This window comes from Protopterus annectens, chromosome 3.part0, assembly GCF_019279795.1.
Source record: "Protopterus annectens isolate FY-2018-M chromosome 3.part0, PAN1.0, whole genome shotgun sequence".
Lineage (NCBI taxonomy): Eukaryota > Metazoa > Chordata > Ceratodontiformes > Protopteridae > Protopterus > Protopterus annectens.
The window spans coordinates 434,482,419-434,508,018 of record NC_056731.1 but is presented as its reverse complement, the minus strand read 5'-3'; positions in this window follow the sequence as shown (position 1 = coordinate 434,508,018).

Here is a 25,600-nt window from a genome sequence, read left to right as displayed (position 1 = left end):
TGAAGGCTCAGTGTCTGCTATTCTAAAAGTGTATTAGTTCTGGTTTAAGCACTTGGGCTTCAGGCCAGTTATTCTACATTAAGAAGGTTTGCAGTCTGCACTCTTGTGGGATGAGAAGCTGGATTCTGCCCTTCTGAGCTGGGCATTTCTGGTCACAGGCTTATTATGTCTGCTTATTTGAACTGTTTCTTTCTGAAATTGGTGTGCCTTGTTGCTGTAGCATAGACCAGAGTCAGGCCTGCTGACTCTAGCTTTGTTTGTACAACTTGAGCACTGATCCAGGCCATCTTTTTTTGAAGAAGGTTCCCCTGCACCCTAGTCACAGGAGTGTGCAGTTAGAACTTGTCTGATTGAAGACTGCTGGAACAGGGCTCAGTTTTGAGCTTTTTCTGGTTAATTGGGTAACTTGGTTAAATCAGTTTGTTCATTTTCTATTGTTTTATATATATATATATATATATATATATATATATATATATATATATATATATATTGCACTTTATTCATCTGCTTTTACTGTATTTGCATTTCTTCCTACTTTATTACTAGGGGCATTGACTACAACTCTGATCTGAGATATATAACAATAAGTATAATTTTCTGTGCATTTAAAGCATTTTTTATTGTATCTGCTTTATTTTCTGGAAAAAATATACTTGTTGACTGCCTTTCTAAGCTAGTGTAGTCCAGTTTTTAGGTTAGTGCTGAATTCAGGGCTGTATTACAAGTCTCTGTGTTTGCCCATAATACCTTACCTGGATAGAAGGAAGTTTCTCTGTTCACCTGTGGGAGATGGGAGCTTTGAGTAGCCTATATGTCCCAGGAGGAGTGGTATCAGCCCAGAAATTAGTAGTTTATTGGCCATTTTGGGCTAATTTCTATCTCTTTCATTTCCCTGATATAAAAACTGCATTTGCCCTTTTTTTGCATTGGGCAGCGCCGGTCAGCTAGGGTATAACTATTCCCGGCTCCAGAAAGTCTCCTCTTCAATTTTTTCCCTTGGAACTAGACAAACTTTCAACTTAAGCACCCAAACCATTAATTTTTCAGCCTGACACTTGCTCAAAACTCATAGCAAGCACTTATAAACCCTAGCACTAGACCTCCTATACTGTACAAAAGGACAAGGCTCTCTATTCGATCTTAGACGCCAATCAATAAAACAGTTCACTGTACCTATCCAAGCATGTACAAAGGGCAGCTTCAGGTGTACTCTCCAGTCCAGCTTGTGAATCTGGGCATTTTGAGGCAATGTTACAGCTGCCTCATGTAGACAGCCAACCCTCTCCTCCTACCACCAAACACTAATACATGCAAGAGATGCAATTATACAGCCAAACTGGAGGCTAAGCTCTCTCAACCCAAGACTGGATCAGACAGTCAAAAAGAGAAGGGAAATACTTGCATCACACCACCAGTCTCACATAGACCCATTAAACCAGCACCGGCAAAAAACACACACAAATACATGAAAACATACCCGGAGGCTCTAAATAGAAATCTGCAAAAGTAACAGAGACCTCCAAAGCAGACATCCAAGCAACCTCCACCCCCCCAACACAAACCATGAAAAACATACTTCACAAAACCAGTGTGCTATGCAATCACAGCCCTTAAGGCAAAAATAACATACCCAAGACACTAGTAATAGATGACTCTATAGTCAGACACACTGATGTCCCACTCACTAGGCTGAACAAGGAGAAGGTTACTGTTAGCTGCCTGTCGGGTGCCAGGATCCACCACATGACACAAGTACTCAGGTAACTCCAGAACAAGTACAAATACGACTCTGTCATTGTCCATGTTGGTGTGAATGACCTGAGCTGTACCTCCCTGGACTACATGAAAAGATACATGGAAGAGATATCTGATCACATAGCCCAGGCCGGTATGACCCTGACCCTGAGTAGCATCCTGCCCTCACCAAGAGTGATATCACAGTATAAATAAAAAAGTATCAATTTCAACAATTGGCTAAGTTTCTGGTGTCATTCAAAGGGGATCCAGTGTCTGTCCACCTGGGATGACATGCTCAACAAGCCACACTGCTTCACTAGAGACGGCTTGCACCTGTCACCCTTAGACTTTTGAATACTGCCCAAGGCTCTTGCCACCCCCATAGTGCCTTTTTTAGGCAAGGCTCAAAAGACAAACCCACCGCCGTAAACAGCACAAGTAACAAAAAACTGAGGGTAATGCTAATCAATGCCAGAAGTCTAAACCTCAAAATGCATGCACTCGAGGCACTCCACAGTATGGAGAAAATCGATATATGTGCAGTAACAGAAACCTGGTTTAAGGCTCCAGAGAGCACCCCAGCACTACCAGGTTACAGCTCATACCATACATTTCGGCCACAGAACCCAGAAAGAAATACAAAAGGCAGAGGCATATCCATATTCATCAAGGATACCCACACCTCCAGGTTAGTGGCACAGCACAATGCTTCAGAGATCATCCACGTGCAACTAACAATGGGCAAAACTGCAATTCAAATTGTAGCTTGTTATAGATCACCCACCATGTCCCAGGACCCCCATTCCACATTTCTGGAAACACTGGGAAACATAAAGGTCCTACCAAACACCCTAATATTGGGTGATTTCAATTACCCAAACATTTACTGGGAGAACTACTCAAGTACTAACTGCCTTGCCCAACATTTCCTAGAGTTTATAAACTCAAACACCCTGGATCAACTGGTCAACACTCCCACCACAGGTGACAACACATTGGACATGGTCATCACTAACATGGGTGACTGGTGTTCCACACTGGAGGTCAACCCCTCACTGGTTAGATCTGACCATAAACAAATCACTCTGGATATCCACATTCTGCTCCCTCCCCCAGTCAAGGAAACCACCATGATAAATTTTTCAAAAGCAAACTTCACGTTACTTAAGACCCAGGTGGAAAGTTTCAAAGCCCCCATGCTAAAGGATAACATTGTCCAAGCTGTAAAATCCTTTACTAATGCATTCTAGAGGCACCTACAAGAATGCATGGATCATGCTATCCCAAGCAAAACCAAGACTCACTCCTCCAAGAAAAGGAAACCAGTCTGGTGGACCCCTGCCATAAACAAAACTATACAACAGAAGGAGGAAACTAGTACAGAAAAGAGTAAAGTCCCAAGAAGGGAAGACATCTCTGATCAGTATCAGCAAGAAACTACAATCCCTCATAAAATCATCCAAGGCGAGCTTTGAAAGAAAAATTGCCAAGGACTCCAAAGATAACCACAAGGCATTCTTTAGCTATGTCAAGAATCTAAGTGGCAATGTTCAGATCTGCTCAGAGTTAGTGCAGAATGGCACAAAATACACTGAACCGACCGATATCGCCAACATCCTGGCAGACAGGTTCAGTGCAAACTTCACACCCCCCACCCCCCAAAAGGGCCCATAACCATGCCAGAAGAATGTAGAGCCCCTGAAATCACAGACATTCAGGTTAAAACAGCCCTCTCCAAAGCCAAAAACACAGCATCACCGGTGTCCCAGGCTGTGTCCTACACAAGCTCAAAGATGAACTAACCCCACACCTAAACTCACTGTTCAAACTCAGCCTCTCCACAGGCTACATAGCCATAGAGTGGTGCACAGCAACGGTTATTCTGCTCCACAAAGGTGGAGCTACAACAGACACTGGGAACTATCACCCTATAAGCCTGACTAGCTTGGTCTACAAGGCTATGGAGTGTATCATCATGAAACTCATTAACTGAGACATTGTCCAGCAGGAAAATGATTGTCTTTGGGACCTGGGTATTTAAGCTCCTTTGCAGAGGAGGAAAAATGTCCACAAATAAAATACCCTAGGGAAGCCAAGAACAGATGGATGACCAGGTAGGCTGCCTTAATAAAGGTACAGTGGGATGCCGGTAAAGAAGCTGGGCTACCGGTAAAGCCTTGAGAAAGGCTGTGCGTACCCGAGTGCTTGTGGTTGAAGGCTGAGTAAAGCCTTTAGAAAGGCTTCCTATACAGGTCGTAGTTCCGGCTGGTCAGGTCGTCTGGTGAGAGGAACCACTAGTGCGGCAGTTAGAAATCAAAGATGAAACACACAGAAAAAACAGGCAAAACAATGTAAATGTGGCTCAGCTAAGGAGCTCTGCTCGCTGTGGTGGCAAAAAATCAATGTAGTCGAAGTTCAGATTCTAGAAGGTCGTACTTTATTGAAGTAAAAAGTACCTGAAGTACAATCACCATTGAAGCGTAGTTCTTTAATCGAAAGAGTGATCCTGAGGATTTCCTTTTATAAGAGTACCTGGGGGTGTGTCAGTGGAGGCCAATCAAGTGTGGGTGAAAAAACCTTTATTGTGACTGGGCACGACAACTTGACATCACAACTTACAATCTGATAGGTTAGATACCCTGAGCCAGCTCATACGTGGTTAGTAGAATCACTCTAAACCTGCAATATTAACAGAGACATTGAGAACCTCCAAACACTGGACCCTGCCCAGTTTGGCTTTGTTAAGGGCAGATCATGCCTCCTAAACCTGGTGAACTTCTTTGAGACAGTTACCAAGGCTATAGATGAGGGAAAGGTGGTAAACACAGCCTACCTAGACCTCACAAAGGCCTTCAACACCATTCCCTATTCTGGTATTATAGACAAGCTCACCAGCCTGAACATAAACCCATAAACCCATATGTCACAAGACAGGTTGCCAACTGGCTCATGGACAGAACCCACATGGTGAGAGATGTGGGAGTTAGGTCTGACTCTAACCGGTTACAAGTGGCATTCCCAAGGGTTCAGTCCTAGGACCCCTCCTGTTCGGCATATACTTCTCAGAGGTACAGGCAAGCACAGGAGGACTATGGCTGACCAAGTTCATAGACAACTGTAAACTAGGGACAATAATTGACTCTCCAGCTGACACACACATCCTCCAAAAGGGTCTCACTGAGACGGATACCTGGTGTCAAAATCATGGCCTCAAGCTAAATGCCAAAAAGTGCATATTCATCCCCTTTGGTAAAAACAAAGTAGCCACAAACTACCACATAGGTGGTATCCCCCTAAATATGGAAGACATAATAAGGGATCTCGGGACCCAAGTAGATAGTAATCTTTCCTTTGATAATCACATTGCCAAAGTGGTTAGAAAATCCTTCTATGTAGCCCACCTAATCACAAAAGGGTTTGCATCCAGATCAAAAGAGGTCATTGTGCCCCTCTACTCATCACTCATCAGACCCATCATAGAGTACAATGCCCCATTTGGGATATACCTTACAAGACACCCGCAATAGTTGGAAAGACCACAGAAGTACCTCACCAAGAGGATTACTGGCCTCAAACAGATGCCCTATGCAGCTCGACTGAAGAAACTCCAGCTGTACTCGGTTGCATACCGCCTACTCAGAGGTGATCTCTGCCTGACATACAAGACCATGTCCAACCCAGAATTGATGGACATGCTCCACCTAAAGAAAACCATATCCCCTCGAGCCACATGCTCTAGGGATCTAAAACTCACCACAACAGTAAATAGGATGTGCTGGAGGGATAGATTCCTGACCCAGAGACTTCCCATGTTTGGAACAAGATTCCAATCTTTAGGTAGAGCTTCTCACTACCACTCTTCAAGAGAAGCCTTGACGAGTGGATGGGAAACAGAAAGTTTACCTCTGGGATCACTTCAGTGGCTCTGCTGGACAGAGGCACAGGGAACTAATCTAAGGGGGCAGCGAAAGCCAACACATTCTGGCTAGGCTTATAAATGCCTTTGGGCAGATAGCCTAGTACGCCTAGTACCTACCTATGAACCTAAATACATCAGTAATGTTGCTTTCCCAGTTTAAGTCATAAATAAGGCAGATGTCTTATTCATTAAATTTACATTTCAAATTTCTTTGATGCTGCTGAAGATCATAGTATAGTCCTCACTACTGAGTAGAATATAGTATGCAGGGGATCTCCAACTTCCCCTACTGATAAAGCAAGTGAAATTGGGAGACCAGAGCAGGGGAAGGAGTCCGAGCAGAGGGAGAAAAAGAGGCCAGCAGCACTTCGAAGAAATGCAGGTCAGAATTTGAAGCACATGTGGAGGGTCTTTGATTATTAACTTGTCTAATAAGGTACTGTTTTCAGCTAAGGTTTAGTTACTCGAAAGAGGATTGACTTTTATACCTGCTGAGAAGTCTGACTCCTCTGAAGTTGCTATTCACTTGAAATTGTTTATTAAGAATGTTTCTTTAAAAATGTACTTTAATGATAGAGAAGTTGTGGATAGTGCTTCCTTCATATTTTAAAAAGCCCAGTGTGTTTCAACCACCGATAGATCCAATTTTAGAAATATTTAGTAAAAATGTGAGAGTGAGTTGTTTACTTTACTCTCTGGCCCATCTTCTGGTTCTTTTAATGTAGTAGGATGTGATTTTTATAATTTGACTAGAGAGGAAAAGTCTCCATTATTAGTTGTACAAAATGATGATAAAATTATCATTAAGAAGGCCGATAAAGGCGGAGCAACTGTGATATTGGAATGGGATTTTTATGTAAATTCTGTTTTTTCTATGCTGAATGATTCAAGCATATATGATAAAGTAAACCATGATTATTTATGGGATATACAATGCTCTGTTTTCTTTACAGTTCATGACTTTCTTGATAATTTGTTAATTACAGAGCAACTAGCACAGTACTTAAATGTTGAACAACCTGTCATACCCATTTTTCAGGGCCTCCCAAAGGTGCATAAAAATTCTGTCTCACCACCTCTTAGGCCCATAGTCTCAGGTAGGAAATGGGTAACTGAAACTTTCTCAGTTTATATTGATAAACAGTTGTGCCCTTTACTTAATAATGCTAGAACAGTGCTTAATGATACACAACATTTTCTTAGGGATTTATATCAGTTTACACAGGAGAATGTCATTGGTTTGAATAACTGTCTTCTAGTTACACTAGATGTTGAATCGCTGTTCACCTGTATTCCTAATTTGGAGGGTATTAACATGATAAAGTCATTTCTAACTAAACATAGTGACTATGGTGTCCAGCAAATTGACCTCTTATGCCGTTTTCTTGAGGTTGTTCTTGAAAATAACATATTTATGTTCCAAGACGGGTATTATTTGCAGAAAGTAGGCATAGCTATGGGCACTTCCTGTGCCAATAGATATGCCAACATGGTGCTAGCTCAATGGAAAGAACAGTTTGTTCTCAATAGTGTCTACAAGCCTTCACTGTTGTTTTACAGGTTTGTTGATGATGTGGTTCTGCTTTGGGAAGGGACTGAGATGCAGTTTTCAGCCTTTGTTGACTATCTACATACTACCACATCATTCTTGAAATTCACCTGCCATGTTTCATCTACATAAATTACTTTTCTGGATGTGCAAGTGAGTAGAAACACAATGGGCAATTTTGTAACTAGATTGTACAGAAAGCCATGTAGGAGGAATAATATTCTAAAGCGTGATAGTATGCATCCTTCCCTTATGTACAGGAATATTATGAAAACTCAAGGGATGAGGATTTCTTACTTAAATAATACAGAAGATGGCTTTAGTAATGATCTTGATAAACTTTCCATTGATTTTGCTTCTAGGGGCTATAGTACAAGTGAAATTAATACTATGAGGGACGATGTAAAAATTTTGAGGTCAACCTCAGCCCTTCCCTATTTCTCTGGTGGGGCAGTAGAACGACGCCAATCTGTTATTAGGAAACCTGATACTATGCCACGATGTAAAAATTTTGAGGTCAACCTCAGCCCTTTCCTATTACTCTGGTGGGGCAGTAGAACGACGCCAATCTGTTACTAGGAAATACTGATAATATGCCATTGGCCTTATGCCAGTAATTTTAGGAGGGTTAGACATGTAGTGGATGCGAATTGGAGTATTCTAACTACGGATGATAGGATTAGAGATATTGTGGGTGTTAAAGCCAATTTTACCTATAAAAATAAGAAATCCCTTAAACGACGGCTATGCTATAGGGATTCTAAGTTGACGTGAATAGAAATGCCTGCTAGACATAAGACAGTTGGTACTTTACCTTGTGGCAACTGTAGACACTGTCCCTCTATTGATACAGCTAATGTTTTTATGCATTCCATTTCTAGACAGAAGTTTGTGTTTAGTCTTTATGCACATTGTAAAACTAGAAATATCATTTACTTAGCAACATGCATAGTATGTAAAAGTTTCTATTTAGGTAAATCAAATAGAATGTTTTATTAAAGTATTTGTGAACATAAGTATGCTATAAAAAGGGCAGACTTATCAAATGCTCTCTCTAAGCATGTATTTGAACTGGGCTCTTCACACTGCTTTAAATTTAAAGTCATGGAAATTGTATATAAGGGACTAAGGTGGTGATTTTGTTAATTTTGCTGAAGAAAGGGAATTATATTGGATTTGAAAGCTGTGTGTAGATAGGAAGCCAGGGTTACATGACATGGTCTCTTTAAGGCCTGTCTTGAAATCTAGAAATTTACATAGATGATTGCTGCATTGCATTTATTGACTGTGTTTGTTTGTGTCTTTCGGCTTTTCCTGGTTAGGGGTCACCACAGCGGAACTCCAGTCCGCTAATGATTGCCAGTAGAGTTTTACGTGCTGGCTTGCCGGTTCTAACGCACAACCTTCAACGAAGGAACACCCGTTCACGCATGTCACCACACAGAAGAAGTTCTAATTGAGAATCGAACGGGCAACATCTAACTGTATTGGCTGTGTAATTATATAAAAATTTGAATTGTATGATGCATTTTATTCAATCTGACAAAGAGCCTTGTGTTTGAAAGCGCTTAATGTGGAATTCAAACTGCTTTATTTTGACCGCCTTGGTTGTTGGAACTTTTTTTTGTTTTTTTATTTGATAGTATGCAATTGTGACTAAATTCAGCAGAAAATAACAAATCCCTTTCATGAATGCAAGGTTTCAGAATCTTGATTACATTGTCATTGACAATCTTTCAAGAAGGCTGACTGAAGCCCATTTACCACATAATATGAATGTTATAGCTATGTTAACTAACTTTATTCTGTCATGCAAGCACAACATGACAGCAATTTCAGATGTATTATGGTTATCAGTAATGGATAATCTGACACCTGGTGATATTATTTCTCAGTAATTAAATAGTAATAACCTGACAGTTAATACCGTCCATGTAATTAGGATGAATAACTCTGAGTGACCTAATTGCAGTAATGGCCCTAACAATACAAATACTGGTACTGCTAATAATACACAATTGTTAGGCTCAGTAAATGATACATTGTCACAAGTTGTTAATAATGAGAGGATCAGCAACCTTGTTCAGACAGAACAGCAACACCAAAGGAATACAGTGCTCTAACCCCTCCCAAGTATATTTTGCTTCAAGACTGACAGTTCTCTTTTAAAGAAAAATTTGAATTATGTGCCAGTAAAGAAGATACATTTAACTACATAATTTGCTGAACTAAGAATATGGATTATAATACATGGTCAAGGGAGCACAGATAGCTGTCCTGCTTTATTTAAAACAGCTTAACATCTACATTACACAGACTCAGCACAGCACCAGATGCAGAAAATATTTGTATGAAAGAGATAAGAAAATAGCTTTCTGAGAATCCTATGCAAAGGTTTTATGTTTGTCATGTATCTTTTATTAGGTGCATATAGTATTACTAAAAAACATTATCCTAATAACTGTATCTGAACACACCTGAGTACAAGGAAATATTGTATATTTTATAAACAATTTGAGGTATTAATAAAACTGCTGTTTGCAATATCTGTATCAGAACTCACCTGACTACAAGGAAATAGAGACATCTTATGATATGCAGTCCTTCAAACAACCTGGAGTCAGAGCTGTTACCAGAAGGAAAAATAAAGTCAGAACAATAAAACATCACTATTTCATGTGCAGCCCACTAATAATGATGTTGCTGATGTCCTCAAGTCCTATATTCATGTAAACACTACCTGTATTGTCAATTTCTTCAGTTACATTCAAATTAGTAACACAATGTGTACCTCACAATTCTGTCCATAATGTAATACCTCTTTAGAAAATTTAGTTGAAATTCAGCATAAATAAAACAGACAGCATTTTATAACAATACAATTGAACATTAACATCTCTGAACATTCTTTGAGCTTTTATATACTGCAGTGTCTCCCTTTCAGTGATGAAGACTGCAGCTCTACCTCTATCTGAGGTTGTTTGGACCAGAGACCATGTACTGTTTTACTATGTATTATAAATGTAACTCCTGCATGTAGAGTGACTACTGTACAGATTAACATTTCTTGGTGTGGGAGAGAAGAGAAGAGAAGAGACGAAACTGGTGAAGGGGAAGGTTTTATTAGTGTGTTACATATTTTGAAACTCCACTGAAACCTGGAGCAGACTGGCTCAGTAGCATGTGGATGTCCAATGGGGATTGGGGAAGACTGGCTCAGTAGCATGTGGATGTCCAATGGGGACTGGGGAGGACTGGCTCAGCAGCACATACTATTTGTTGATCTCCAAATTAATTACTCTGTATTAAGCCACTAAGACTTAAGGGTATTTGTTGGAGTTAGGGAATGCAGTAGGCAAATTTGTCTTATTAGTTTCACTTTATTTCAGAACTACAGATAAAATCTGTAGCCAGCGGTGGCACCATGTTTGATTTCTTGCTACAGTGCAGTAGGTGCTGCTGGGACACTTCAAGTCCATTCTGTCAAAGACTGTTCTCCTCCCATCCAGCCCAGAGGGAAGGAATCTAGTTCTTTTCTTTGGCAAATGACAAAGGCACTTTGTATTTTCCACAAAGGAAAAAATGCTTTGCCATTTTATAATTTATGCAGTCAAGACGGCAGCATGTTTACCTTCTGTATTCCATAGTTAAAACATGGCTCTCAATTAAGATGTTGTCACTCAAAACGCCAAGTACCAACATACTGAAAAAAATAGATAAAATCAACGTTCACTCTTTTCTTTAAAACTTTTTTTTTGCAAGGGGATAAGCTCCCCAGCTCCCACACACTCCCCAAACTCAGATATATATATATATATATATATATATATATATATATATATATATATATATATATATATAAAATACACACATATATATATATATATATATATATATATATATAAATAATACATATACCAACGCCAAGATCGCCATACCTCAGATAAAATAAAATATTTTGAGAAATGGTATCTCAGACTTGGCATATATAAGTCCATTTTTCTGCCATTCAGTCTCCATATTTCAGGACTTACACTAGCGGGTCCTGACATTTCAAATGGTTACATTAAACTTAAAGGATATGAATTGATCTAGACCGCTGCAGATGGTATATATTTCACACTAGCTATGCCCCCCAGAGAAGGCAAACAGAACTGCATGCAAAATCACCAATTCTTCTAGCAGAGCAGCAGCCAGGGTTCACATTTCAGTCTGGGAGTATTCCTGGCATGGCATCTTGAATCCCTGCTTGTGGTTGTAGCATCTACAGCCTTGTGGCATGTGCTATTCACCCACTATAAATACATATTTGCCTCTGGGAAGGTTGGCCATCACCAGTATCAATTTGCAGTGAAGGTTATTGACTTGGGGGTTGAATTCCTTGGGTAGAATAAGAGGATCTGTATTATTTCATGGTGGGGCTCTTCCTGGTATTGCACTCATACTACACTTTAGTTAGAAGCTTATTAAATATGGTCTGGACCATGTAATTAAGTGGCTGGGGATGGTTGACTTCAGAGGGAGGTGATTTCATTTCACTTTCTTTACTTCATTTCTCTGAGGAACAGTTTCATTAACAACCAGCCATTGGTGTTTGCCTGGTACTTTTTAATTTCAGTGCAATGATATGAGAATATTTTTTATTAGTAACCATCACTGGCAGGCAATAAAACTGGGTCTTATATGTTTCTAGTAGTAGACTCTGCAGAAATTTGAGGGGCTCATCATTTTGAAATTTGTCAAAATGCAGCACCCAGAATGCTATCATTGCCACTTACTTGATGAGATGAGATTTGATCTGCACCATATCATCCTAAACTAAAGCAGCTACAAGAAAACTGCACATGTAGTATATGACATTACACAGATGTGATGCTGAGAGATACATGTGCATGACTGTCTCCTGGTGGAAAACCAAAGTGCATGCAAATCAGTTAGTGTACGTGCTCAAAAAAAAAAAAATAACAACGGAATGACACAGCACAATGAAATGCGTAAGCCAGCAAGTTAACAGATAATACAGCCGTCGTACTAAAGTTTAGCACAATGTACCTCCAGCAGAGCCGTCTTAATAAGATTTAGCACAATGCACCTCCACCACTCAGTGTTAGCCAATGGAGAGAAAGAAAAAACATGCTATTAGTAATCACATCATCATCTCTAAAGCCAAAAACACAGCATCCATGGGATCGGACAACATCCCAGGCTGCATTTTACACGAACTTCAGAACAAACTGGCTCCCCACTTAAGCACCATGTTCAATAATAGCTTCGCATCAGGCTTTCTGCCCACTGAATGGTGCACAGAAACAGTTATCCCACTCCACAAAGGGGGAGCCACCACTTATCCCAGGAACTATCGACCTATTAGCTTGACGAGCCTGGTCTGCAAGACCATGGAACGTATCATCATGGAACTCATAAACAAAGACATTGGTAACCTCCAAACTCTGGATCCCACCCAGTTCGGGTTTGTGAAAGGCAGATCATGCATCTTGAACCTGATCAACTTCTTTGAGGCAGTCACCAAAACCGTGGATGAGGATAAGATGGTTCACACAGCCTATCTTGACCTTGCCAAGGCTTTCAACACCATCCCCCATTCTGGAATTATACGTCACAAGATGGGTTGCCAACTGGCTCACTGACAGAATCCACACTGTAAAAGTTGCAGACTCCAAATCTGACCTCAAAGCAGTGACAAGTGGAGTTCCACAGGGTTCCGTCCTGTGACCTCTCCTGTTTGGTATCTACTTCTCTGAAGTACAGGCTAACACAGAAGGCCTCTGGCTAATGAAGTTCGCAGATGGCTGCAAACTAGGAGCCATAGTCAAGTCCCCAAATGATGTGGACATCCTACAGAAGGGCCTCACTGAGACAGATGCCTGGTGTCAGAGCCATGGCCTCAAGCTCAATGCCAAAAAGTGCAGTGTCATCCCCTTTGGGAAAAACTCTGTACCCATGAACTACCACATAGGCAGCAATCTACTTAACACCAAATGCGTGATAAGAGACCTTGGGACCCAGGCGGACTGTAGTCTCTCCTTTGATAGTCACATCGCCACAGTCATCAGGAAGTCCTTCTACGTGGCACACCTCATCATAAAAGGGTTCTTATCCAGGAAAAAAGAGGTCATTGTTCCCCTCTACTCGTCACTCATTAGACCCATTATAGAGTACAATGCCCCTTTTGGAATGTCCCTCACAAGACATCTGCAGCAGCTGGAAAGGCCACAGAAGTACCTCACAAAGAAGATTACTGGCCTCAAACAAATGCCCTACACTGACCGCCTCAAAAAACTCCAGCTTTACTCCATAGCATATCGTCTACTCTCAGGTGATCTCTGCCTAACATATAAAGCTATGTCAAACTCAGAGCTATTGGACATGCTACAACTAAAGAAATCCCAATCCCTTCGAGCTACATGCTCTAGGGACCTAAACCTTGTCACCACAATGAAGAGGACATGCTGGAGGGATAGATTCCTGTCCCAGAGACTTCCTATACTCTGGAACAAGCTACCCATCTATGTCAAGCAAAGTTCTTCATTAGCACTCTTCAAGAAAAATCTTGATGAGTGGATGGGAAATAGGAAATACACCCCGGGGATCACTTCTTTGTCTCTGCTTGACAGTGGCACAGGAAAATAACTTTCTTGGGTGGCGTAAGCTATGGAACCTTGCTGGCTAGGTTTACGTAGGCCCTTGGGCCGATAGTCTAGTACCTGCCTATGAACCTATGAACCTATGACAGCTGTGCTGAGTCTGTCAGATACAACTGCGTAATCTACACAAGTATCACACTAGCATAACAAGGGTAAGTGCATTGTTATAGTTAAGGAGCAAAGGACAAATGTTGCATTACACACTGCAGAGGTCATCTTTGATGATGACAGTGTAATCCTGTATACTGAGGGGCACAAATTATAAAACAGTAAGACACAAAAGTAGAAGTCATTTCCATAATTTACTTCTGGGGACTTTAAATATGTTATTTGCATTAGTATACCTCTAACTATGCAGGTTACAGGAGAAGGCAATTAAAGATATGTTGTAAGTGCCAAGCAGGAAATGATTTCATGAACTTTAAAAATGTCCCCTTCATTCCTGCCACTGATCTAAAAGCCTAAAACATTTAAAGACTGACACCATATATGCAACACAAACAGCTCTCACTGCAAAAAGAACCACCAGGAAGGAATGAAAAGTACAGCCATGAATGTATACACAGATGACTTCAAAATGCAAACGTTACGCATGAACCCATTTGATATGCACAAAAGAATAGCAATGAGTTTTAGCTGTTGATTTATCACTGCAATCACATGACAATAGGCTTGACCATAAGATGCATATAGAGATAACAGTGGCATGAGCACTCAACGTTTACTGGATCTTCACAGGTATTCCATCACAAGGCAGTAGATGGAGCATGGATAGTGTCAATACCAGCGAGCCAGCAGTGTTTGCACAATTTGTACAAATATAAAAATCTTAAATGAACCCTAGAAATTATGATACTGAATTTTACTTATCAATAAATCCCCATGGCTACAGTAGTTAATGGTGAGCCTTATGTGACCTGGCACTCCAAATGTAAATGTCAAGCTACTGTGTCATCACTAAGCTCCTATATCTGTATCTCACAAAGGAGTGTAGAAACTGGTACACAGAACCTTAGGTGTAGGGTCTCAGACATATTGCCTCAATATCAATACTGCCTTAATATCAGCACTCTGATACTGACCAGAGAGCTCTATTTGCAAGAGTTTGCCCCTTGAATAACGATCATTCAGTTAATGTACAATGGTCTGGTCTTTTACAGGACAAATCAAAGTAGCATATATCGCAAGTGCCAGAATTTTGCAGAATGCACAGATTTTTGCCCATATTTGTAGTCTATTTCTCATAAAACTTTTGGTTTCTGACAAAACATTGAGGACTACAATCACTAAATAATGATAGATATCCAAATTTCAGAAGTCATATCATCCAGAAAGCCTGTAATTTTAGCAACTTTCTAAGTTTATAAGGGAAATAATTAAGATCTCTCCCTAATTTTGGGCCTTTATCCCCCATTATTATAGACTCTGTCATGAGTTCTTGCACAGAGAGATTAAGAGGTATGCAGAGTAGTATTAGTAATCACACTCATGAGTATAACCGCACCAGAAGGTCAAACTATGCTGCCATCCTGGTTAACAATTTCAGTAACAAGCTGGGAAGCTAAATCATGCTTATAACTTGGGTACCATCAAACTTACTGTCATGCACATAGTGCAACCAAGTGAAACTGTCATGTGATAACTGAATAAAAGCATCTGTTTCACAGGATACATTTTGCACAGCTGCACCAGATATCCAGCTGTCTTAACTAATGATGTAATTCGCAGTGCACTTACAGAACACAAACAAGTTACAAAAACATAAAGACTACAAAGAACAGAACATAATCAGATCTGGGGCCAATATAGAGTGTCCAATCCACCTACAGCATGCCTTTGGGATGTGGGAGGAAACCGGAGCACCCAGAGGAAACCCATGCGACCACATATATATACTTTATATATATATATATATATATATATATATATATATATATATATATTTACATACACATCTATATATCTATATAGAGATAGATAGGTAAATAGATATAGACATATAAATAAATAATAACAAAAAAATCTCATAATTCTCATCTTCCCCAGCACTCAGAGCACACATTAATTGATGCATACAAGAGAAACGATAGCCAGCCAAAAACAAACAAATTCAGTATAAAAATGTGACTGAAAGCCCACTCCTCAAAAAGAATCACCCAGTATAATGACAGATGTAACACTGTCAGCTTCTAAGACACCACTGCCAACACAAGTGACACCAGATAACGGAGAAAAATATCCACAAATTAATTTCAAGGTGATGTTCAAGCCACCATTGCAAAAAAAAAATGCAGAATTCACATCTCACTTGATAAATGCATGTTACAGTAATTTAATGAGCCAGTATAATTAAAGCATGCGCACACACACACACACACACACACACACACACACACACACACACACACACACACACACACACACACACACACACGCATTATACATCACAGTTCTGCTGAAAAAGATGAGTTCAGCACACCCTATCTGCCAAAACACCCCCTTCTTCTCCTTCTCCAACAAAAGGACTGCTTGAAAATTCTGCAAAAGGTAAATATTTGGCAGTTCCACAGACAGTGCTTGTCAGTCCCTCTCCACCCTAACCTCCAACACACTTTGTCAGCTCCATCCTACACTTATTCAAATACATGTATTCCAAAATCATTTTATACCCTATTATCACCAAGGATCCTTTTCCTTTAGGTGCTCTCAAAGATCAAAAATACTTTTAAGATGGGATCTAGCAATATACCTGAATGTTTTTGATAAAGAGCACTAAACATGGCCTTGCCAATCCACTTTGCAAAATGTTTAATCTAAGCTTAGCGACAGGATTTCCTCCTGCATTATGGTAAACTATGATGGTAATACCCAACCATAAGGGTAGCCCTACCATGGACCCCAGGAATTCTAGAACCATCAGCCTGATGAGCTTGATCTACAAAGCTATTGAATATTTTAAAACTGGCCTGATCAGTTATGGTATCAAAATTAGTATTATAGTTGCTCCTCAAGAATTTGGCTTTGTCAAAAGAAAGCATGTCTATTAAATTTAGTTAACTTCTTTGAGATGGTCACTTGCTACTTAGGCTGTAGACAGTGTAGACAGTGGTCATACTGTTCACATAGTTTATCTTCACTTGACTAAGGTGTTTTAAAATTATAACCCATGAAGGCTAGTGTGAAAGCAAGATGGACAGCAAGCTGAATAATAAATCCTTATTTATCCTTTGTTGACCCGATTAGTCCAACTAGGGTAGTGACTTCTTTTCAAGAGAGACCCACAGGGGCATTTATAATACTGCAGGAAATTTGGGCAGGGCATCAGGGAACTTCCTCTACTTGTAATTGTTGTGAGTGGGATACATTTTATAGGGGCAATTCCTGTTTCTACTCCAGACACAGGGACAGCCCAAAGAAAAACGGAAGCAGCTGGAGAGAGTAGAAGGTAATGGAGTGTGAGAGAAATGCAGGAGTAAGCAAATATTGAGACCAGAGAATGTGTGCAGGATTCTGAGAAGATGTTTCAAAGAAATCTGTTTGTTGGAGATGAGTCAAATGATGGATGTATAATTACAACCCTCCAGTTGAGAGGGTTGTGGGATGATTTACTTAAAGAAATGGTGATGCAGAGTGAGCCAGAAAATGAAGATGTTTTCTGGGGACATTATGGAGAAATTACAAAAGGAGGATGCATGGACAATCTTGAAGAATAGTGGTGAGATGGAAAAGAAAACATATACAGTGTTGTTAAAGAAGACAGAGGAGTAGCAGAAAAGAAGGCAGAAGAAAATGAAAAACAGAAGTATGTGGTAAGTATTCAAAGTAAAGAAGACAAAGAAATGGACAGGTATGTAGTGTGTGATAATTTAATAACTCCTTTGGGTGTAAAAGCACATGAGTTAAGAACATTTATTCTTATTAACAAAGAGACATTTTGTGACATTATGTATGAGACTGTTTTTTCAATGCCAAAGTTTCTTGGAGAATATAAAAAAGAAAGACTGTAATCCATGGAATCTTTATGTGATAAAAGCATTTAACGGGGAAACAATTTTGAATATTGGTGGGAAGACAGACTTTGAAGGGACATTTGCAAACCTTATGTAAGGAAGTACTGGACATTGCAAAGATGTATGACAAAAGGGATTAATGGACTGGTGGATGGGATTGTAATATTGGAGTCTATATCAGAAGCTTGAATGGTTAAAAGAGTGAAAGCTCGATCAGCTATAAATATCGAAGGCACTAAATAGCAAAGACACAGAACAGCAATTTTTTCCCAGGGAAAAAAATCACGGACCATTTTCGGGAGTTTCCCATGTCCTTCACTGTGGTATGATCTTGGAGTTGATATATTTAGGTAGGAGGGGTGTGGGGGTCAAAGCAAAGGTTGAGCTCACACAAACCAACCATATATAAAACAATAAAGCAATAAGAAGCAACAGAAACTTTAACCCCAATAACTTCCAAGTTGAACTAAAAGAATGTGATTGGTCACCTATAAAATACCTCCCACTTGACAAAGCAACAAACTACTTTAACTCAAAATTCTTAACAATCCTTAACCACCATGCACCAAAGCATTCCATCAAAATTAAATCTAAACCCGCCCCATGGCTTACAAAGAAAACCAGGCAGAAAATTCAACAGAGAAATAAAGTTTGGGCACTATGGAGAACAACTAAAAACCCCATAGACCAACAACAATTCAGGCAAAAAAGAAATGAGACTAAGAAAGCTATACTCGAAGATAAAAAAAACATTTACTTCCACTTCCAACAGACCAACCAAAATAATCCACAAAAGTTCTGGGCTAGAATAAACAGACTACTTCAACCAGGCCAATCCACAACACCACCATAGGAACAAATTCCGACAATCCAAAGCAAACCGCTAATGCTTTTAATACCTTCTTCACTGAGACCATCCAAACACTTGCTAATCAACTAACAGCCAATAGCTCTGCCCTTCCAACCAATACAACTAACTCTCTCCCAACTCTAAACCTGCAACCTGTCCCAGCTTCCCTCATCTGCATTCTCTTAAGTAAACTAAAACCTACTACCCCCTCAGCTGACCAGCTACCTGCTGAATACTTGTAAAAGGTAACCAAAGTCATAGCTTATCCTGTATCATTGCTGATAAATAGAACCATACAAGAAAGCACTATTCCCACCATCTGGAAAATCTCCTACATTATCCCCCTACACAAGGGTGGAAACTCCAGAGAATATTCTAACTATCATCCCATAGCTCTACTTTCCCCATTAGCTAAAATAATGGGAAAGTGCACCCACAGACAGTTACTAGACCACCTACTCCAGAAAAATTTACTGGCCAAATCTCAACATGGCTTCAGGCCTTTCCACAGTACAACAACTGCACTCCTATCCTTCACTGACAGCATCAATAAAAACCGTAATAATAATCTTCTCTCTTCAGTACTTTTCATCGACCTTTCAAAAGCATTCGACATGGTCAACAACCACTTACTTCTCAATATTCTAAAATCCTTCTCTCTGGACACAAAGACTATAAAATGGTTCCAGTCCTACCTTGATAATAGACAGCAGGTAGTGCTATGGGACAACAACCTCTCATCCCATCTCCCAGTTACCCTAGGTGTTCCTCAGGGCTCTATATTGGGCCCCCTTTTTTTCTCAATATTTATCAATGACCTCAACCTAGCTATTCCTTTAGCTAACTGTATACAATACGCAGATGATTCAACAATAATCTGCTCAGCTAAATCTCAATCCCAACTACAGACTCTAACTCAGACAATGTTCAATAAAACAGAAAATTGGTTTCTACAACGCTGCCTCCTCTTGAACCCCACAAAAAACAAACTCCTCCTCTTCACTCCTACCTGTAATTCACTCCCAATGAACTTCTCAGTCTTATCCAATAATGGTACACTCATATCTCCTGATCCAACAACTAAACTTTTATGGGTAACCACTGATAACAACCTGAACTTTGAAATCTATATCAACAATACCATAAAAAATGTCAACAGGAAACTAGGCTCCCTCTATAGGATAAAACCCTTTCTCTCCCCACTAGCCAGAACCACTATTGCCTATTCCCACCTTATCTCCACACTTCTTTATGCTTCTTCCATATATAGTAACTTGTCAAAAAATAACCTTAACAAGCTAGCCAACGCTTACAATAGCATTGCCAGATTTACTACTGTTTCCTCCTTTAGGACCCATCACTGCCATAATCTGAAACAATTAGGCTGGTTAGAGCTTCTGAATCAGATTCACTTTAAACAACTCACCATTGTGCACAAAACCCTTTTCCAACCTACCGATACCCCAATACTTGCTAGTCTCATTACCCCATATAAGAACCTTTCAACTTTACACTCATCTAATAAACTACTAGTATCAACGTGTAAATCTAATAACATGGCAGGAGATGCTCTGTTCTCAAATGCAGTTGGAAAGTATTGGAACCATCTCCCCCATGAACTTACATCACTGTCTTCATTTACACTTTTTTAAACACAATCTGAAACTCTATCTTAAAACCCATTGGTTATGTCCCTGTACAAATCCAGACTAATCTCATACTATAGCCCAAATACCCTCTTAAGATCTAATTCCTGCTCTATCCGTGTCTTTTTAGATCAAGGCCTATCCTTGGCAAAAACATATCTTATCCTAACAGAGATAATTTAAATACCTAGTTAAATTCTTCTGCATATAATTCTAAAGCATCCTACCTAAGGCAGGCAACAAGTATTGTTTAAACTGTGAGCATTGCTGAACTGTTGAAACTTGAAGTATGCATTTGTTTAACAATTACTTTCAAGTTACTAATGAAGTCTTGTACATAAAGTTTAAAATATCTTATCTAATGCTTGTAACATGTTTTTTTGTATAAACTGAGAAGATTCCTGAACTGTTTAAGATTTGTAGTATTTAACTGTATAACAACTAGTACCTGTATGTTAGTAGTCTAGTAATCTCTTGGAGCTTATCTCCCTGGGACTCTACTGAAAATGGACATAAATCCAGTTAGACTATCCTGGTCAACAAATGTAAAATAAAATAAAATAAAAAAATAAAATACAATAAATTGAACAATAGCTTTCTCAATCCAATCAGCGAGATACGCATATGATGCTGCTCTAAATTGAGTTTAATGTAATTGGACCTCACTTGTTTGTTTTGTAAGCTTGCTACGCAGTACAATTCTTCATTTGTTTGCATTGTCTTACTTCAACATGTAATAAGCTCTGATGCTGCTTTATAGCATAGCGTAATGTTTTGGATATTACCTGCATTGCTTTTTAAGACTGTTGATCAATTTAGCTTTAGTGTTTGTGTCCTATAGCAGTAGTGCATGTTATTTTCTGTGTTTCTTACACCCTAACCTTATAATCAATTCTCCAATTGACATTGCCATCATGTATTCTCTCTTATCTTTTTTTTTCTCTTTCCCTAGCTCTTTCAGCCTAATTTCTAACCTCTGTTGCCCACGTAAAAGCCTTCACTCGTGGTGGTGTATTTCTGCCCTATAGTACCATGCAAAGTTAAATCACGGCTTCTCAAGACCTGAAAAAGGCAGAAAAGGAAGTATGTATCTACAACAGTCTGCCTTAATAAAGCTGTATAACTTCTAAGATTATTACTACTTTTAAATAAAATACAGACTCTCTCCTGATGCACGACTGCTGCTACGGCCTTTACCCCAGCTTTTCTAACCCAACACACTCCTGCTTAATATTCCCTCCAACTGGCTTGCTTTTTAATTAGTGTATCTCACCTGAATCGTCAACTGAGAAGATTTACAATGAGCAATTTGTTACCAGCCATAGTACTTACCTGATTGTTTTCTCTGTGCTTGTACATTTATTCTTCCGCCTCTCTCTTGCCCTCTTAAATACTGATAGTCATCAATCATTTCTTCCTTCCTTATATTTCATACAACATTATGACTCATTTAAGATTGCTAAATGTCTTTATCATATAGATATGTAATATTAACTTGCTGTATCTAATAGTGGATTTACTTGAATTTTTGACTTAGTCGTTTGTTGTATTAATGTCAATTTTATTGTATGTTGTACTTAAGTCTCCTTGGAGCTTTTCTCCCCAGGCAGCCACTGAAAACGGGCTCATTCTGGCCCAGTGGACACTCCTGGTAAACAAATGCGAAATAAATAATAAATGGGTTCCTGTTAGATTATTGAAACTCCGTTTACATGAATACGAAATCATTGACACTTATTGCGCAAAATACATAATCGTCAAACGTGCAAAACCGCAAAATCCGAAATGTCTAAGTATTTTGGTTGGCCCGTCTGTGGTATAGCTCCGTAAGGCAAGTGTGCGATAGTTACGCACCTTATGGTTAGGGTGCAGTTTAAGGTAAGCGTATAGATAGGTAATGTGTGTAAGATTTAGTGTAGTGTTAGAAGTAGGGTTTTGTTAAATGTATTTATGTGTATTATTTATTATGTTTGGGTATATCTCCGTAGGGGAAGTGTGCGGTAGTTACGGACCTTAGAGTTAGGGAGGGGTTAAGGATAGTGCATAGATAGTTGTGTATGTGGGGTTTAGTGTAGGATTAGAAGTTGAGATTTGGTGCTTTACTTTAGGGTTAGGAGTAGGGTTTGGTTGGTGTATGTATGTGGTTTATTTATTTTGTTTGGGTAGGTAGTATGTAGCAGGTAGTGGGGTTGGCTGACTATGAACATTCGATATTTTAAATTTCACGGTTTAGTGAGTACGGTATTTACGCGGTTCGAGTAATACGTATCGCTGTTTTGGAATTCGATGTAATGGATTTTCGTTCATTTAATATACACCCATAATAAATAATTCTAGAAAGTACTTTGGCAATGAAAAAGAATTCTATGAACGGAATCAAGAAAAATATAATAATTGTTATATAAGCAAAGCTATTTTTTACAAAGAAAAAGAGAAGTATCAAGTTACATAAGCAGATTAGTAAAGGAAGATGGTAGTGTAATGAGAGAAATAAAAAGAAGAGAACTAGAATGAACTCAGGAAAAGATTGTGAATAGTGTAGTACAATATGTTTAGGAAAGTTTTAAAGAAAAAAGAAGGAAGTGAAAAAAATGGAAAGGAAAAAAGATAACAGAAAAATAGAAAAAAGAGTTGAAAAATGAAACTTCTTTAAATAAGCTAGTATTAAGACAAGTAAACATAGATTTGGCTGAGGACCAAATGGAATAAGGTATGAAATGTATAAAAATTTAAGGAATTGGAAAAAATATTTTTAAAGATTTTGAATGAATGGTTAAATTAAGGTTTTATGTATTAGGAATATTGTAGTGAAATACTTAAATTCATATGGAAGAAAGAAGATAGAAGACAATTAAAAAACTGGAGACAAATAGTATTGAATAATAATAATTATAAAAGCTTTATGAAAATAATACAAAAGAGATTTGAAACAAAAATAGAAAATATCATGGTAGATAATCTACAGGGTTGTCAAGAATTAATGTTAAAGAAATTGTGAATTATATTATGAATAGTAAAGAAGTGAAAATCATGATATGAGACCTTAATAAGGCATTTGATACAACTGGACCTGAAATCCTATGGGTAATAATAAATGAATATAAATGAAAAAGTTAGGAAATTATGTGTCAGTGTATAATAATAATAATACAGTAAAAATACTTGTAAATGACTGGTCCATATGAAGAGTATTGTAAGACAGGGATGTGTACTCTTTGCATTAGTTATGAATGTTATAGTATGTGAAATTAATTCCAAGAACAAACTAAGGTGTACAGCGTGACAAAATCCAACTATAACAGCAAATTGTCACTCAATGCAGCCAGTCACCAAGAAACAGCAATGTGAAATAAAAATGTTTAATAATTCCACACAAAAAGAAAAATAGCCATAGTCAAGTGCTTTCGTCGTAAAAGACTTTTTAAAGACTGTGCAATAATCTTGAACCACTCTTTAAATACACAACCACCCTTACATATTAAATGAATTATCAGTCGATTGGTTAAATAGTAAATAAATTAATTGACTCATTACAAAAAAACAATTAAGTAAGATATATGACATACCATACAAAACATTAATGTATAAGTGTATAAATACTCCTAAAAATACACATCTAAAAATTACACATTTAAAAACTATTTTTCAACAAGTTCTTGGGCAAATAGGTGTTTGACAGATGGGAAGTTTTTTCCCCTATCCACTATAACTTAACTGCCCTAAATCTTAATTCAGGCTTAATGCTAATGTGGTCATTAATACCTGGGGCTGTAGTAGAGTTCAACCGAAGTTGCCAACGCATTTCTGCCCTATCCAGTTTATTACTCCAATCACCCCCTCTAACATCCGTACCAACCACCTCCAAAATACCAAAGTGGAAATAATGTTTAGGGTTTATAATTATATGTCTATAAAGTATGTTTTTATCATCTTGATTATTAATAGTATATAGATGTACATAAATTCTTCTACGGAACTTTCTTTCTGTTTTGCCAATGTAAAAATCACAACACACTTGACATATGGCTAAATAAACCACACCATTGGTATTACATGACCTTGGTATTACATGAGCTAACCTAACCATAAAAATCATTGGAACCTAAACAAACCCTGGGAGTTGTGATAATGTATTTACAGTATTCACAAGCCCCACATTTTTTAGTTCCCTTGGTATTTTTATACCTCATATCAGTAGGGTGTTCCAATAAATGTTTCAAATTAGGGTGAATCCTATAAGAAAAAGTAGGTAAATCCCCTAAAACTGCCACCATTTCTGAATTAGACTTAAACAACACCCAGTTTCTTTTTATAATATCTCTAATAATGTGTGAAGTGTCCCCATAAGTCAACACCATTGAACGAGAAAAATCAGGGCTCAAATGGTGTCTAGGTTTCAATTCCTTATCAAGTTTAGTACCAAGTAAAGGTTTATATCTTTTACCCCATTCACTAATAACCTGGTCCTTGATATTTTTCACAAAATTCTTAGGATAGCCCCTAGCTAGAAACATTCTAGAAAGATTAACCATTTCTAACTTAGCAATCTCAACATCAGAACACATTCTTGCAATACGCACCATTTGTCCCTTCACAATATTCCTTTTCACAAAATTACATCAAGGTAGTCAATCTTCTCATCACCATAATTACCAGTGAATTAAAACAAATTACACAAATTGTTAAGAAAGGTTAGGAATTTAACATGTTGGTCCCCTCCCTTCCAAATGATGAAAAGGTCGTCCAAAAACCTAAGATATACCACCCAAAGATCCACAAATGGTCTGTTGAAAATAAATTCACTTTCCCAATTGTACATAATTAAGTTAGCAAACAAAGGTGCACATCTGATGCCCATTGCAATACCATTAGTTTGGCGGAAAAATTCCCCTCCAAAACTAAAAAATTTGTTCTTAAGAATGGTCTCCACCAATGCCATAATAAAATTAATCATGGTATTTCCCAATTGGGTCTTCTCGTTTAATACATCATAGAAATATTCCAATCCTAATTCATGGGGTATAGAGGAGAATAAGTCCACCACATCCACTGTGGAGAAATTTACCTTCTCACAATAATACTCATATTTAATTCTACCCAAAAAATCCCAAGAATTGAGAAGAATATAGTTGATTTCAGCTAGTGCTTTCCTTACCACCCAGTCCACAAAAACCCCTAGTGGGTAGGTAATACTATTCTGGCTAGAAATTATAAGCCTATA